The sequence below is a fragment of the Toxorhynchites rutilus genome, chromosome 3 (assembly GCF_029784135.1).
Source record: "Toxorhynchites rutilus septentrionalis strain SRP chromosome 3, ASM2978413v1, whole genome shotgun sequence".
NCBI lineage: Eukaryota > Metazoa > Arthropoda > Insecta > Diptera > Culicidae > Toxorhynchites > Toxorhynchites rutilus.
The window spans coordinates 86,894,787-86,909,760 of NC_073746.1; the positions used below are offsets into that span (position 1 = coordinate 86,894,787).

Consider the following 14,974-nt stretch of genomic DNA (forward strand, 5'->3'; position numbering starts at 1 on the left):
TTCTTGTAGGACTCGACACTCTTCTTGGCTCGCTGCACTGTTGGGTGTGGAACTTCCAACTTGTCGAATTGAGTGTAAGCTTAAAAGCGCTGGTCACTTTTTCATACGGTCGTTTTCGCCCATAGCATTCACCTCGGTTGCTATGTGCAGTTTATTGCGACATGAATCTCCTTACCATAATGTAAATGATTTTGGTTTGTCCAGTCGAAAATATGATCATGGTTTGTCCACTTTTTTGAATGTTCGAGTTCAGCGCACCTGTGTCAAATCTGGTATTCAAATGTTTCAAATCTTATGAATAAAAATGTCTTTCTCATGATTTACAGTAATTGTATAGTATATTTTTACGGATTCACATGTTTTAAATTATTAAAAAAAACAATGGTGTCAATGCGTGTCAATGCACCCCTCATTTGAGCTAACTTTTTATCAATCACCAGATGATTATTTGGTACTTTTCCCGGCCTTTTCTGGATTATAACACTTATGAATATTGCGTGAAAACACCCTAAATTGGACAAACCAAGATTATTTACCCTACTTCTTGCACACTGTGCAGTGCACAGCCTAGATGTGTCAAGACCACTGCAGGTTTTTACATGATGACCAAACGGGGTTAAAGCGCACTGTAGCAATAGCGTACTCCTAAGCTTCTTCTTCGTAGTGATTTCGACCAAATTCCTGCACTCAATTACCTTTTTTGGGGACATCTGCATAACAGTGAGGTTTGCAGATGCGGGTTTGAGATAAAGTCTGAGCTCTAAAAAGCCGGATTTCTTGCATCTTGTTTTTCTGGGTACGCCTAGTTTTCATCACGTTTTCTCACAGCACCTTCGGATCCGGATCGAATCGTAGTTTCTGGAGAAGACCTGAGTTTTGTACTTCTTCCTTTGCCACGACGATCAAGGCACTTTTTTTTATTCTTTTTTATTAAAATCTGTATTTCTTCTTCCCAAGCCTTTGGTTCTGTCGTTTTTTTCGCTTTTCTCCTGATGCAACTGCACCAGCGGTTCCACTAGGCTTCCTCGTTCTTCCTCTGCCCGTATCGGGTTCATTGTCGCTCTTCGAACTATTCTTCCCGCTAATTGGCTTTTTCGGAGGAGTTTCGTAGCTTCTTTAGACACTAGAAGTATGTACGTGCACTTTGGACACATCTACGGGAGCTTGTTTACGGTGTTGATGTGACACCAGCCCAACTAAAACGGGCTCAGAAGTCATACACGTCGCACTGGACCATATTGTCTTTGCTGTAGCGGTCGTCGCAAAGCATGCATTTGCGGTCACCTTCAGCTCTTATCGTTCCGGTTGCTCCTTTTGCCATTTTGAGGTTACATCCGAGTGTTATTCTTTAAGGGAGGACCCCTGTCTGGACCGGCGTTACGCATCGGGGTTAAGGTATATTTGAAAATGTCTTTTCCAAATGCACGAATAATGATTAACACGCTGTTGACAGCTAGATGCTCAGATGTTGTCTGAAAATCGGTACCTTACTGGTGATATCGGTTCTAAAGCAAGGTGTCGCAGGACGAATTCCATTGAATATTTTGAAATTTTAGGACAATACCTAAAGCGTTACATAGAGGTTTTTGAACATTCGAAAAATTGCCAAATGGCGGCCTTTTTTAGTTGAAAATGAGTTATTTTTCATAAAAAATCACTGTTTAGAAGCTCATAAAAAAATCGAAAAAATGAGATATCAAAAAACTGCTATGTGACGCTTTAGATAATTTTTACATACTGATAACAAATTTCAGCCAAATCGGTCGAGTAGATCCTGAGATATTGATACCACCAGCTGAAAGAACATGGTTTCGAGAAAAACGCGTTTAAAAATTCGTACAGCAATACTGTATCTCTTGAGGTTACCTCATACTTTTGGCTTCAACTTTCCAGCGAAATCAAATATAGAAAAATCCTTTTAGGAAAACATTTCTGAGGGCATAAGCTTCCCAAAAATGCAAGATCCGGTCTCATTTCTTTTATCCAACCATTCCCTTGATATTTTACACCAGGTCGTTAGTATATTCGGCGGTACAGGATAGTCCCGATATTCAGGACACATAGCATATTTCTTCGGAAATTCAATTATATATCTTTTGGCACGATTGATGAATTATCAAAGTTTAGTTTACAAAGAAATTAACCAAAAATGTCATCTTTCAGGCTCACGTTCCATAATCACAATTGAATTAGCGTTGCCCGAAATATGATCATCAAGATCATCTAGCGACGAATAAACGTTGATACGTATACGTATTCTATATGAGGAAATATTTGAATCTTTTTCATTTAATCGTTGTTGGAAGAAAAATTATCTTTTCCAGCTCCCTTCATTCTAGCGTTTAGGTTGCATTGTGTGTTTTCAATGCTTCAAAGAAGGAAGTTAGTTTTATGAACTGTACGAAAAATGAGTTGAATATTCTTGTAGATGTCGAAAATTTACAATTTACAATTACTAGACAATTTTGATTGCTTATGGTCTGCTCTTCAAAACAAGCTATATAAATAGAATTTATCTTCTACCTGTAGTACACGGCATGCCCATTAATTGAAAAAAGGCAGGGTGGTCCTAAATTGACCTTTTGCTTTTAATATGTGTGTGGGCGTTTGTGTTTGCATGTTGATCGTTGAACGGTCAAGTGTTTCCGTTTCCGTTTTTGGTTCCGGCTTCGGTTCTGTTTCCGTTTCTGGTTCTTCAATTTGATATATTGATCATATGAATCGGTCCAGCAGATCAAAAGTTATATTTTTTTTGGAGAACTTGATTTAACGGTTAACTTTGTAAAACCATAACCCAAAAACGAAAGAAAACGCCTCTCTGAATTTTGGATATGTTATGTATAAATACTCAGCTTTCAAAAAACTATATAAACAATCGCGGTCTTGGCAACTATTTAAACAGATACCATCAATAATTACGAAAACTAAATCCAAATTCTCAACAGATGTGATATTTAGTTAGGAAAGATTGGTTATAGTTTGATATTTCGATCATCCGAATCTAGTATTTCAAAAGTTATGAATCTTTGAAAAAAATCATTTTTGGTAAAAAGAGGAAGATGATTTGATTGAAATGAGAACCATAATGGATCAATAAAAATGCGGCTCTATTTGCGATAAGGAACAAAACTACCACTTTTCACGAAAACCTGAGAACCACTATATCGGTTTGACATGGAATGGCTATATACAGTATACGAGGGCGGTCCGATAAGTACTCAGCCTCATCGCCCGATGGTGTCAGTATTCGCAAGAGAGATTACTTAGGCGTCGTGCACAAATTACGTAACGCTAAAAATCCAGATTTTGGACCCCCTCTCCCCCTGCGTAACCCAATTTCCTATTTCTAATACACAGTAAGTAACGCAAACTCGACCCCCTTCCCCCCCTTCTCGCGTTACGTAATTTGTGCACGACGCCTTATCGTAGTTTTGTTTTGACCGTGTGTAAAAGCGAGCGGGGACTGCCCTCGTATATATATTTTCGTCAAAAGTGTTAATTTTGTTGTTCATTGCAAAACATTAGACCCATTTTTTTTATTATTGTGCCCATTTTCATTACGGTGATCCGAAAAATCATTTTTTCCAATTTTTCCCAAAAATGACTGATTTCAAAAATTCATAACTTTTAAACCACTGAACCGATTTAGGTGATCGACGTATCAAATTGAAGCCAATAATAAATAATAAAATTTTAATAAAAAATATTGAACTACCAAAACAAACTTATTTTCGTTATTATTTATTGTAGTCGTTTTTTATTGTTTGCATGGCTTTGGACTAGAGGGTGCTATATTTTTGTATACTTTTTTTTGGAAGCTGAGGATTTTTTACATAACAAATCTCGATATTAGAGATGCTATTTTTTTTCGTTTTTGAGAAACGATTTTTCATAGTTGAGCGGTGGTTCGAAAAATCATTTTCCCCCTTTATCCAAAAATGACTTTTTGCAAAAATTCATAACATTTGAACTACTGAACCGGTTTAGATGATCGATATATAAAATTTAAGCCAATAAGCTGATCTTCTTTGAAAAAATATCACACTTGCGGGAAGGTTGGATTCTAGTTGCACAGGTCTAGTCTAGTAACGTAGGAATTTAGAACGAAGACTTAAAACATGTTAAATTTGTAAAATAATAACTGAAAAACGAAAAAATAGCATTTCTGATATCCAGATATATTATATAAAAAATTCTCAGCTTTCAAGAAAAAATATGGAAAAATATGGTGCCCTCTATCTTTAACCGAGAAAACTATAAAAAAACAGACTCAATCAATAATTACAGAAACGAAAATCCCAATGTTTCGCAAGAGTAATATTTTTCAAAGAGAACTAACTCATAAGCTTCAATTTAATATGTCGATTATCTGAATCGGTCCAGTAGTTCAAAAGATATGAACTTTTGCAGTGGTAAAAATGGGGAGTAATTGTTTTTTCGAATCATCGTTTAACTTTGAAAAATCATAACTCAAAACAAAGAAAAAAGTATGTAAAAAATTCTCAGCTTTCAAGAAAAAAAAATGTTAAAATATAGCGCCCTATAGTCCAAAGCCATGATAACAATAAAAACGACTACAATCAAGAATTAAGAGAATAACATCCTTTATTTTTGCAAGTTCAATATTTTTTTAATAAAAAGCTAGCTCATTGAATTCAATTTTATATCTCGATCACCAAAATCGGTTTAATGGTTCAAGAGTTATGAGTTTTTGAAAAAAATCATTTTTGAGAAAAATTGGAAAAATTGATTTTTTGCGATGAAGAACAAACTTACCACTTTTGACGAAAATCTGAGAACCACCATATCGGTTTGGCATGGAATGACTGTATATCAAGGTGCCAATGAATGTATGGGAAAAAATCAACCTTAAAATTTCAAAAAGATACCCTACACAAAATGCTCACCGCCTCGAAAAACCTCAACTCAATCGGCCTCGAAAAACCTCAACGCAATCGGAGGGAGAGTAGCACAAAGCGATCAAAGTTTGAGTTTTTTGAAAATCGAAAAACCACCATACATGAAAATGGTGGTTTCGAAAAAAAAATTCGATGATGCCATATTGCATGGAAGGTCGAGATTTACTGTCGTCTCGATTTTTTTTTGTTAAAAATCGACTTTTCAGACGAAAAACCCTCAAAACATTTTTATTCGAAGTTATCACATTTTCTCAGTATGAACTATAGCTTGTTGGAAAGGTATTTTGCGCGCTATAATATAGTCCTTGACAGTGTTTTGTTTGGTTAAGTCGTTCGTGAGTTATAGTGTCGCAAATATGGGGCAAAATAAAGAGAAAATCCGACATATTTTACAGTACTACTATGACAAAGGCAAAAATGCATCTCAAGCTGCCAATAAAATTTGTGCAGTTTATGGACCCGATACAGTTTCCATTTCCACCGCACAACGATGGTTTCAACGTTTTCGTTCTGGTGTAGAGGACATCGAAGATGCGCCACGCTCCGGAAGGCCTGTCGTCGAAAATTGCGACAAAATCGCTGAATTAGCCGAGAAAGACCGGCATAGTAGCAGCCGTAGCATCGGCCAAGAGCTGGGGATAAGTCATCAAACCGTTATTAACCATTTGAAGAAGCTTGGATTCACAAAGAAGCTCGATGTATGGGTGCCACACACGTTAACGCAAAAAAACATCTTTGACCGTATCGACGCATGTGAATCGCTGCTGAATCGCAACAAAATCGACCCGTTTCTGAAGCGGATGGTGACTGGCGATGAAAAGTGGGTCACTTACGACAACGTGAAGCGCAAACGGTCGTGGTCGAAGCCCGCTGAAGCGGCTCAGACGGTGGCCAAGCCCTCATTAACGGCCAGGAAGGTTCTGCTGTGCACCCGTGGCCGAGTGGTTAGCGTCTCACATTGTCATGCCGGGTGTTCGGGTTCGATTCCCGTTCCGGCCGGGGGATTTTTCGTCAAAGCAATTTTCTTCGACTTGCACTGTGGTCACGCGTATTCAAGAGCTTGCCCCTCGGAATACATTTAAGGCGTGTTATTTGGCTTAAGAAATCTCAACCAAGTGTTAATAAATGACGCTAGTTAATACATACGTTGAGACGGCAAAAGTTCCACAAGGGAACGTTAACGCCATTCAAGAAGAATAAGAAGGTTCTGCTGTGTGTTTGGTGGGATTGTCAAGGAATAATCTATTATGAGCTGCTTCCCTATGGCCAAACGCTCAATTCGGACCTTTACTGCCAACAACTGGACCGCTTGAAGGTAGCACTCATGAAGAAGATGCTATCTTTGATAAACAGAGGCCGCATTGTCTTCCATCAGGACAACGCCAGGCCACACACTTCTTTGGTGACGCGCCAGAAGCTCCGGGAGCTCGGATGGGAGGTTCTTTTGCATCCGCCGTATAGTCCGGACCTTGCACCAAGTGACTACCACCTGTTTTTGTCCATGGCGAACGAGCTAGGTAGTCAGAAGTTAGCCACAAAAGAGGACTGTGAAAATTGGCTATCCGTGTTTTTTGCCGATAATAAGGAAGCGAGCTTCTATAACAGGGGTATTATGAAGTTGGCATCTCGTTGGGAACAAGTCATCGAACAAAACGGCGCATATTTGACTTAAAACAGATGATTGTAACAAATTTTATGAACAAATGAAAATTCAAAAAAAAAACCGCAGAACTTTTTTGACAGCCTAATATATATATATATATATATATATATATATATATATATATATATATATATATATATATATATATATCAAATTTGAACAATTTTCGGTATGTTTTGGATGTTTTTTTTTCAATACCGATTACATGCATGCAATCATATGAATGTCAATCATCGGAGTCTTCGATCCGAGTTTCAACTGGATCATTCTCCAACCCGATTTATGTGTTGATGAATCCTATAGGTTATGGCTCAACTACACGATGATTGTACTCGATGTGATGGGACCCACCGAAAAAGAGGAGACATAAAAAGTTTGTCCTAACATTTTCATATTTTGCACTCCATCATCAGTTAGTCCGGTAAGCGCTATGCAATCCTTCTCAACACGCGGAATAAAATACTCGAGTTGTCCGGGTTCCATGCAGCATTATTTCATTAGACTAAAATTAGTACTCATCAAGCTCGACGTTCCATGAGACAACTTTCGAAGTTTGTTGAGTGAGCCGTGTTTGTCGTTAAGATTTCTTCGTCACTTTTCTTTCTCGTTTTCGTCACAAAACTAGCTTACCACCACAAGTGTGTTCGCACGGATATGTGGATTCTTTAAAATATCTATATTTATAAAACCCAACTTCGAAAAATCACAATATTTGCTTGTGCCGGTCGTTCAGTACACTTTCAATCCGCTGAGCGAACGGTTTCGAAATTCCGCGCATCTCATCGAAATGTACGGTAACGACTCGGTTCGGGATTTTGGAGGTTATCGCCGGTGAGCACTAAAAATTATTATTGTACGTGATTCTTCGGTTGATTTTAGGTGAGCGAAAACGGGGTGTGAAAATTTGTAGCACGCGCTCTAGAACGCGGTTAAGGAAATGGGCAAGATTTGCATAAACAACTTCGCGCCTAGACCGTGACTCTTGCATTGTTATGTTCCATGCGTAAGTTACATCACAAAAAGTTATAGTGTTTTGAAATTGTTCATAGCAATTTCTTTGAATGGTATGCTGAGAGAAGATTATTTTTCTTCATATGAACGTGAAGGTATGACAAAAGATGTGCGCTATCGACATGGACAACGGATGTGAATTAAGTCTCTTCTTGATTGGTGTTGTTGAAAATCGTAATTTCGCTGACAATAAATCTATCACAACTTGTTTTAATGGAATAAGAATATAAAAAGTGACGATCCAGAAGTTTATTTTTTTCCGCTGCGCACCCGGTGTCAGGAACGATCGGACGACTGTTTAACCTCGTTGCGATATCCGAGAGTCGGTAAGATGAACTTGACAGAATGAATCCTCCTATTTATAATGATGTTTTAATGCCGGCGGAGTGATGTGACTGAACAAAAAATAACACATTGGTGGAGAACAACTGCTACCAGAGTACTCTTCTGTTGAATGAGTCATAGGGATGTGAAACGAAATTCGTCTTGCACTTTTTACTGAGCACAGATATTTCTATACATTACTCATCTGCAGGCAGTAGGAGCCGAGATTCGAGAGATTTGATCTACGTCGCTGCAACTGTTTCAATTTGCGAAACTTGTCCTGAAGAAAAATATTTTGAATAGAGAATTGATAACTGATTTGATTGGTTAATTGTGTTTAGTATAATTGCTTTTTTTTACAAAATCAGGTGATTCCACTACCAGATGATCAAACGCATAGCAGCCATAGCCCGTGATAATTATATTCGATTTTATCTGCCAAGCTTTTAAATTTACCTAGTTGGGGTTGAACATCAACTTGTCTTCGATAAGATCAATCATCAAAATACATTGGATCACCATTCGATGGACCATTCCTGTATGCTCCATCAGGTTTACAACCTTGCTTCCTCCTTTCACCTCTAGAAGAGAGAATACTGCTATACTATACAATAAACTTGAACCCATAGAAACATTATCTAATTTGTGTGTTGCATCATGATGCTATTCTCGAGTTGACGAGCCACATTTTTGTCATTGACGGAAGGCTTTAATTTTGTATATGAATAAATTCATGGTTAAACTTACGAATGCTCTAAAATACATATGGTGAAGCTGCTGACTGAGTAGTTTCAACGCTTCGAGAATGGTGATTTTGAATTCATGGACCAACATAGAGAAATTAATCGTCAAATTCATCAGCCGCCGATCCGATTCCCTCTGTTTTTCAAACTATATGCAGGACGTTTCTTTTACGAAGACATATAACTGTTAATAGAAATAAAATGCATATAAACTGTGTAAATTGTCATGAGTTTGATTCCATTTGAAAGATAATTCTTCCAATTGGGAAGTCCAACCTTTACTGCAATGGAGACTATTTATATAGGGTAGGGGAAAAAGAAATGTCGTATTTCTGATCGAAATTTTACGCTTTATTTTACATACTTAAAATTATCCAATATAAGTTAAATATGCGCCGTTTTGTTCGCAAACTTGTTATCATTTAGAAGGCAACTTCATTATTCCCCCCTTATAAACCCCCCCCTCCTTATTTGCAAAAAACTCAGACAGTCAGTTTTCGCAAGCCACTTTTGAGGCCAACTTACTATCATTAAGAGCGTTTTGCATGGACCGGAAGAGATGATAATCACTCGGAGCCAGGCCCGGACTACACGGTGGGTGCAATATGACATCCCATCCGAGCTCCCGTAGCTTCTGGCGGGTCATCAAAGATGTGTGGGGCCGAGCGTTGTCCTGGTGGAAAACAACACCATTCCTATCGATCATTTCTGGCCGCTTCTGGTCAATCGCCTGCTTCAAACGGTCAAGCTGCTCACAGTAGAGAACCGAGTTGAGGGTCTGGCCATAGTTGAGCAGCTCATAGTGGATGATTCTCTTCCAATCCCCCCAAACACGTAGCAAAACCTTCCTGGCCGTCAATCTGGGCTTGGCGATAGTTTGAGCCGGCTCACCGCGCTTCGACCACGACTTTTTTCGCTTTAGGTTGTCGTACATGATCCACTTTTCATCACCAGTCACCATCTTGTTCAAAAATGGGTCGAGTTCGTTCCGTTTCAGCAGTGCATCGCAGGCGTTGATTCGGTCTAAAAGATTTTTTTGCGTCAACTCGTGTGGCACCCATACATCCAGCATTTTATGGAATCCAATCTTCTGCAAATGGTTCCAAACGGTTTTATGGTCTATACCCAGTTCCTGGGCAATCGAGCGAGTGCTCACATGCCGGTCTACTTGGATGATTTCAACGATTTTATCGGTTTCCACGACGATTGGCCTACCAGTACGGGGTGTATCTACAACAGCCACTACACCAGAACGAAATCGATCAAACCAACGCTATGCTGTGCGAATCGTTACAGTATCGGGTCCATAAACTACACGATTTTTTTCGGCCACCTTCGTTGTAGTTTTACCTCGCAGGTATTAAAAACGTGAAATATGGCGAATTTCATGCTTGGTGGACTCCATCTTTGACGCGCTATAACTTGAGTCTGAAAAGGACAATCACAACACTGTCAAAACGACACTTGTGGCACAGATTGTCGTCTTCAAATAGCCGTATAGTATGACCCGATGCGATAAGTAGAACACAAGATATGTTTAAGTGTTGCCATATATTGACAATATATGATATTTCTTTTTCCCCAACCCAATATATCACTGATAACGTAGCGAATGTTGTCTTTCAAGGCTTCAACCGTCTGACGTCTGAATGAATAGTTTTGTTGAAATCATAGCTCCTCCATATCAAAGACACTCTATTGAGGTACAAAAAAAGATGGTAATCATGGGCCTGCAGCGATCAACATTAACTATTACGTTATGAGCGTTGTCATTCGTGAAGAAAGCAATGGTTCCACCGGCGCATAAAACGCACCAAACAGTGACCTTTTCACGATGTCACGATATCTATTTAACCAAAAATGTGTTCCATTGTCGAACAAAGTTTCCTTGTGAAATCCGGCGTTACTCGAACAATAGCATGCCATAGTAAATGATGAAATGGTAAATCAAACTTACGGATCACAAAAATCACAAATATGTGTAAGTGTTAAAAAAAGCAATAGAAAGTGTTGGCGATTGAACGTTCTATACTGCCGTTCTTCGCATAGTTGTCCTATGTTCCAAAATCAGCAACTGAGAAAAACGCATTCGAAGTTTTCTAGCATATTTGTCTACCAGAAGCTTAAGGCATTTCGGTTTAGCAATTCAATGGGTTTTTCATATGCAGAGAACTATTGTTTAATGAAATGTGAATAGATCCCCTCACTTGAATCAATTAATTAAGGTTACAGGCTTAAAAGAATATCAACATGGGACAATTGAACTTGATGTTGTTTTTTGAAATACTGGGAACAAACAATTTTTTTGTGTTTTTCCGAAAGATTATGCTTAAAAACTTCGTTTTATGAAGAAGGGAGTGATCTGCAATACTTTGCAGAATATAAATCTCGTTGTTATTAGGCATTCGCTAACAAGGTGTTAAACTTTTTTTTTATTTGTTTGAGAATTAGTTCGTTCTTCCAAACCAGAAATGAGTACTTTAGCCCTGCTGAAAGCGTTACATGAAACTCTTGTACTTGAATCGATTTTTTGATATGGATCCATAAAAAATGTATGGTGGGACAGTTATGAATAGAATATCAACATGGGAGAATTGAGCTTGATGTTGCTTTTTTGAAAGCTGGGAATAAACTATAACTTTTTTTGTGTTTTTCCGAAAGACTAGGCATAAGAACATCGTTTTATGAAGAAAAGTAGAAATTGTCAAAAAGTAACATGGGACAACTATGCGTAGAACGGCAGTATAGCTCTATGAAAACACAAATTTCGTCAAAATTGCATTGTTTTTCATCCCGAAGTTTTTTTTAAATAAGTCAATTTTAGGAAGCTGCCACGGTATGTACAATGTTTTGAAGGAAAAAAACGAAGAAGGTCAGGTCAGAATCGGTTGTTGACGTAGGATTACGTCTTCCATTTGTACAAAGAGGGGTCATTCTACGAAAAATGTAACGAAAAATTATGTTATACATACATATATGTTATACTACTTCGAGAACGCCGAGTTTACCGTATTAATTTTGGAATATCGATCCGATTTTTTCCAACGAATTGTGTCTGAAAATAATCTGATATTATAATGATGAGTTTTGGTAGAAGTACTAGGAATTTTATAGTAAAAGGTAAATTCAACGGGGTCGATTTGATCAATCAATGAACAGTTCTGCGATTGTGCCCGAGAACTGGCGTTAGTAAGAAAACGTGAATGTTTGAAGGTATTGATAACAAAAACCAAATTTTAGGCGGGACGAAGTTTGCCGGGTCAGCTAGTAATATCTATAAATAAAAATGGAAGGCGAAATGTGTTGGTTAGCGCAAAACCCGAGGAAGGAATGGTTCAATTTGAGTCATCTATATTCCGTTGTATTCGTCTTTTCCCGTAGATGCGGATGAATTATAAAACGAAGATCAAACTTAGTTTGTAGACAACTTTTACATGATCTAGTGAAATTTTATTCTATTTGAAGACGAATTGACGACGATAGCCCATGCCATAGTCATATATATATATATAGTCATAGGTTTCGCAAAAAACTCCAGTACAAACATCCGTACTATAAATTGATAAACAGTATAGTATAAACATTATATGAATATGGTTATGATTTTATTATTTTTCTACATATCCTATAGTTACATTTAGGTGCCTATTCTGTCAAATTCCTTTTGAAAATCCTATTCAATTTGAACGTGGAAAGTGTCACCCATATCTGGGTAACGGGGCGTCGAAAGTGTTAAACAAGGAATTTTGTATTTATTTGTTATAGACGACTGACCGGACAGGACTGATGATTCTACACACAAGAAATGAAAATCCCGGTCTATCCAGCAAGTCTAGAGTTAGCAAAACTTTTAAAATTCACGAAATTCACGGTGTGTGACATTCTTAAAAGGTTCGGAGAAATTCTGATCATTGCCCGGGATCCCGGAAGTGACAGATCGGCAAAATCAGCAGATACTAAAACACATGTAAAAGTAGCGAGAGCTGACATGATTCTTTGGCAAGAATTTTATATCTCGATTGGCCGGAAATAACCATTGCTTCTGTGCGGGGAAACAAAAACTTGTGATCGAAAGAATATTGTTAGGATGCATCATTCGTGAGCAAATGAAAATGAAATCTGATAGCTGTGGCTACTTTTAATTAATCCTTTCACTACGACAGTGTGCTCCGCCGAAGTGCTACCGCTGAACGGAGCACTGCACCGAAAAGTATGCATATCGCGCTGGTGTGATCGATGTGCAATATCACCCTGATGTCGTCTATAGGCGACACTCGTACACACAAATCTTCGCGCGGATGACGCCTATAGACGACGCTCGTAGGTAAAGGGTTAAACATCGAATTTGATTATTAGTGATTGAAGGTGGCATATTCCAATGGGTGTTGTATTTAGTAAATGGGCTCTCGTCGCCGAGCGGTTAGCGCCCCACATTATCATAGGGTCCGAGTTCGACTACCGTTCTGGTCGAGGGATTTTTCGTCAAGGAATTTTCTTCCGACATGTACTCACTGTGGTCACGCGTATCCTAGTGCATACCACTCAGAATACATTTAAGGTGTGTTATTTGGTATAAACAATCACAGCTTAGTACCACTAATAAAATAATTCAAATGATACCTACGTTTAAACGGCGAAGGCTCCACGGGGAACTTTAGTGCCATACAAGAAGATTTTGTAATGTAAATAACATATTTGTATGCATTTTTATCAATGCAATAGGAATTTGATACAGGGAAATGTTTTACGTACGAGTAGGGGAAATGGGGGGGGGGGAATTTAGACTCCCCAAGCAAATCCTAATATTTTTAAACCAATACGGTCTAAATAAAAAATGTCACATTGTATACTGAGCTATACTTGTTTTCTCTCAATCAATAATGTTTAATCATTATATCAAGTTTCAAATTACCAAATATATCATAAAATAAAAGAGATGATTTTTGGACATTAAAATTTGATGCCGTCTGTGGGGTGATTTGGTCCAGTGTGTGTTTTATCGAAAAAAAAAATACTTATGTTTATGTAAAGTATTTTGGGATAATGTTACAATCAGTAACAGTGTTCTGGGATCGATACCAAGTGTCTTGGTCAGATTCCAGAAAAATCAGAAAGAAATCAGAAAAATTGGATTGAGACCATCTCGAATTCTGCATGGACCTTCTTACTGTTGTTCGAGCATTTTCCAACACTTTCGATGCTTGGTTAAAAAAATGCGTTCTTGATAGCTGAGTTGCTCTTTCAAGCTCCTCCTTCTTCCAACGTTGTCTGCCCATCCTCTTTTTGTAATTCTCCGGAATCTGGGATCAATTAGACCAAAGAAAAGCCTCAAACCTTTAGGACCAATTCACCCAACAGAAACGTGTCACCCCACACAACATGCAAAAATTAAAATGCAATTAATTTTGTTTATTGTTATCAAACTTACAGTTTCGCTGCATCAAATTGTTCCTCTTCTGTAGACGAACAGTACTTTACTGCACAGCGGAAAAAAAACCTTAAAACCACGATCAGAAAACTCACATTTCTTGACAATCAAAGTGTTTGTTGTGTTCATGCTACCGTTTCCTTCCACCTGTCGAATTTACCAAAGTTTTTTTACGTTAGGTACATACGGCTTAACAATAAAAGGAGATGACATTATAAAAAATCCAAGTCGAGCCGTACTTTTTGAGATAAAGGGGTGGTCCAAATCACCCCATATGCCCAACTCACCCCGTGTTACCCTACCTATTTTCAATGCTATCGCAATTACTTCTGATTAGAACTGCAACCATAAGTTTGGCCTCGTTGAAAATATGCACACGACGGGGCATCTGGTTGATTCCAACTGATCGCTGCTTGGGCAAACATTCGCGGTTTCCATTACACACATTATATGACTGTGTTTACTTCAACGGCAACTATTTTAAGTCTTCGAGCCACTTCATGAGAGGCATTAATGAGGTCATACACGGTGGTGGTGGATGTTCTGTTTGCAATTTCGGATTTTATTAATGAACGGATTTCGCATGCTGATCCTAGAATTGAAGGCAGAAGGAAATAATGTACGTTTCTATAAAAAAATGTGGTGTTATATTCCATAAAGCTTCATTGAATATAGTTGTTGTTTACAGTGAAGGGAAAATCATAAACACACTGCTAATGTAAGTGACGTTCATGTCTGGAGACAGCGCTGGTCATTCTAATAATTTCATCAATAATATTTTTTCTATAGCGCGTTTCTAAACGACATACACCTGTGAACTTGAAATAAACTCCTCTGGCTAGCTCGAAGAAAAATTTTAATCACTGTTTGCAGCAATGAATGTTAA

The 14,974-nt window shown here is 38.1% G+C and overlaps 1 protein-coding gene across 5 annotated transcripts in view; it reads left to right on the top strand.

Annotated features, from left to right (window-relative positions):
• The window catches only part of LOC129774693 (uncharacterized), a 47,876-nt gene that overhangs the window by 4,346 nt on the left and 28,556 nt on the right, over window positions 1-14,974 (top strand). The window contains exon 1 of one of the 5 annotated variants that reach the window (XM_055778558.1): window positions 7,276-7,413. The exons of 1 other annotated variant lie outside the window; for it this stretch is intronic. The gene's annotated coding sequence lies outside the window, so the exon portion shown is untranslated. 3 more of the 5 variants (XM_055778557.1, XM_055778559.1, XM_055778555.1) reach the window with 3 other exon arrangements.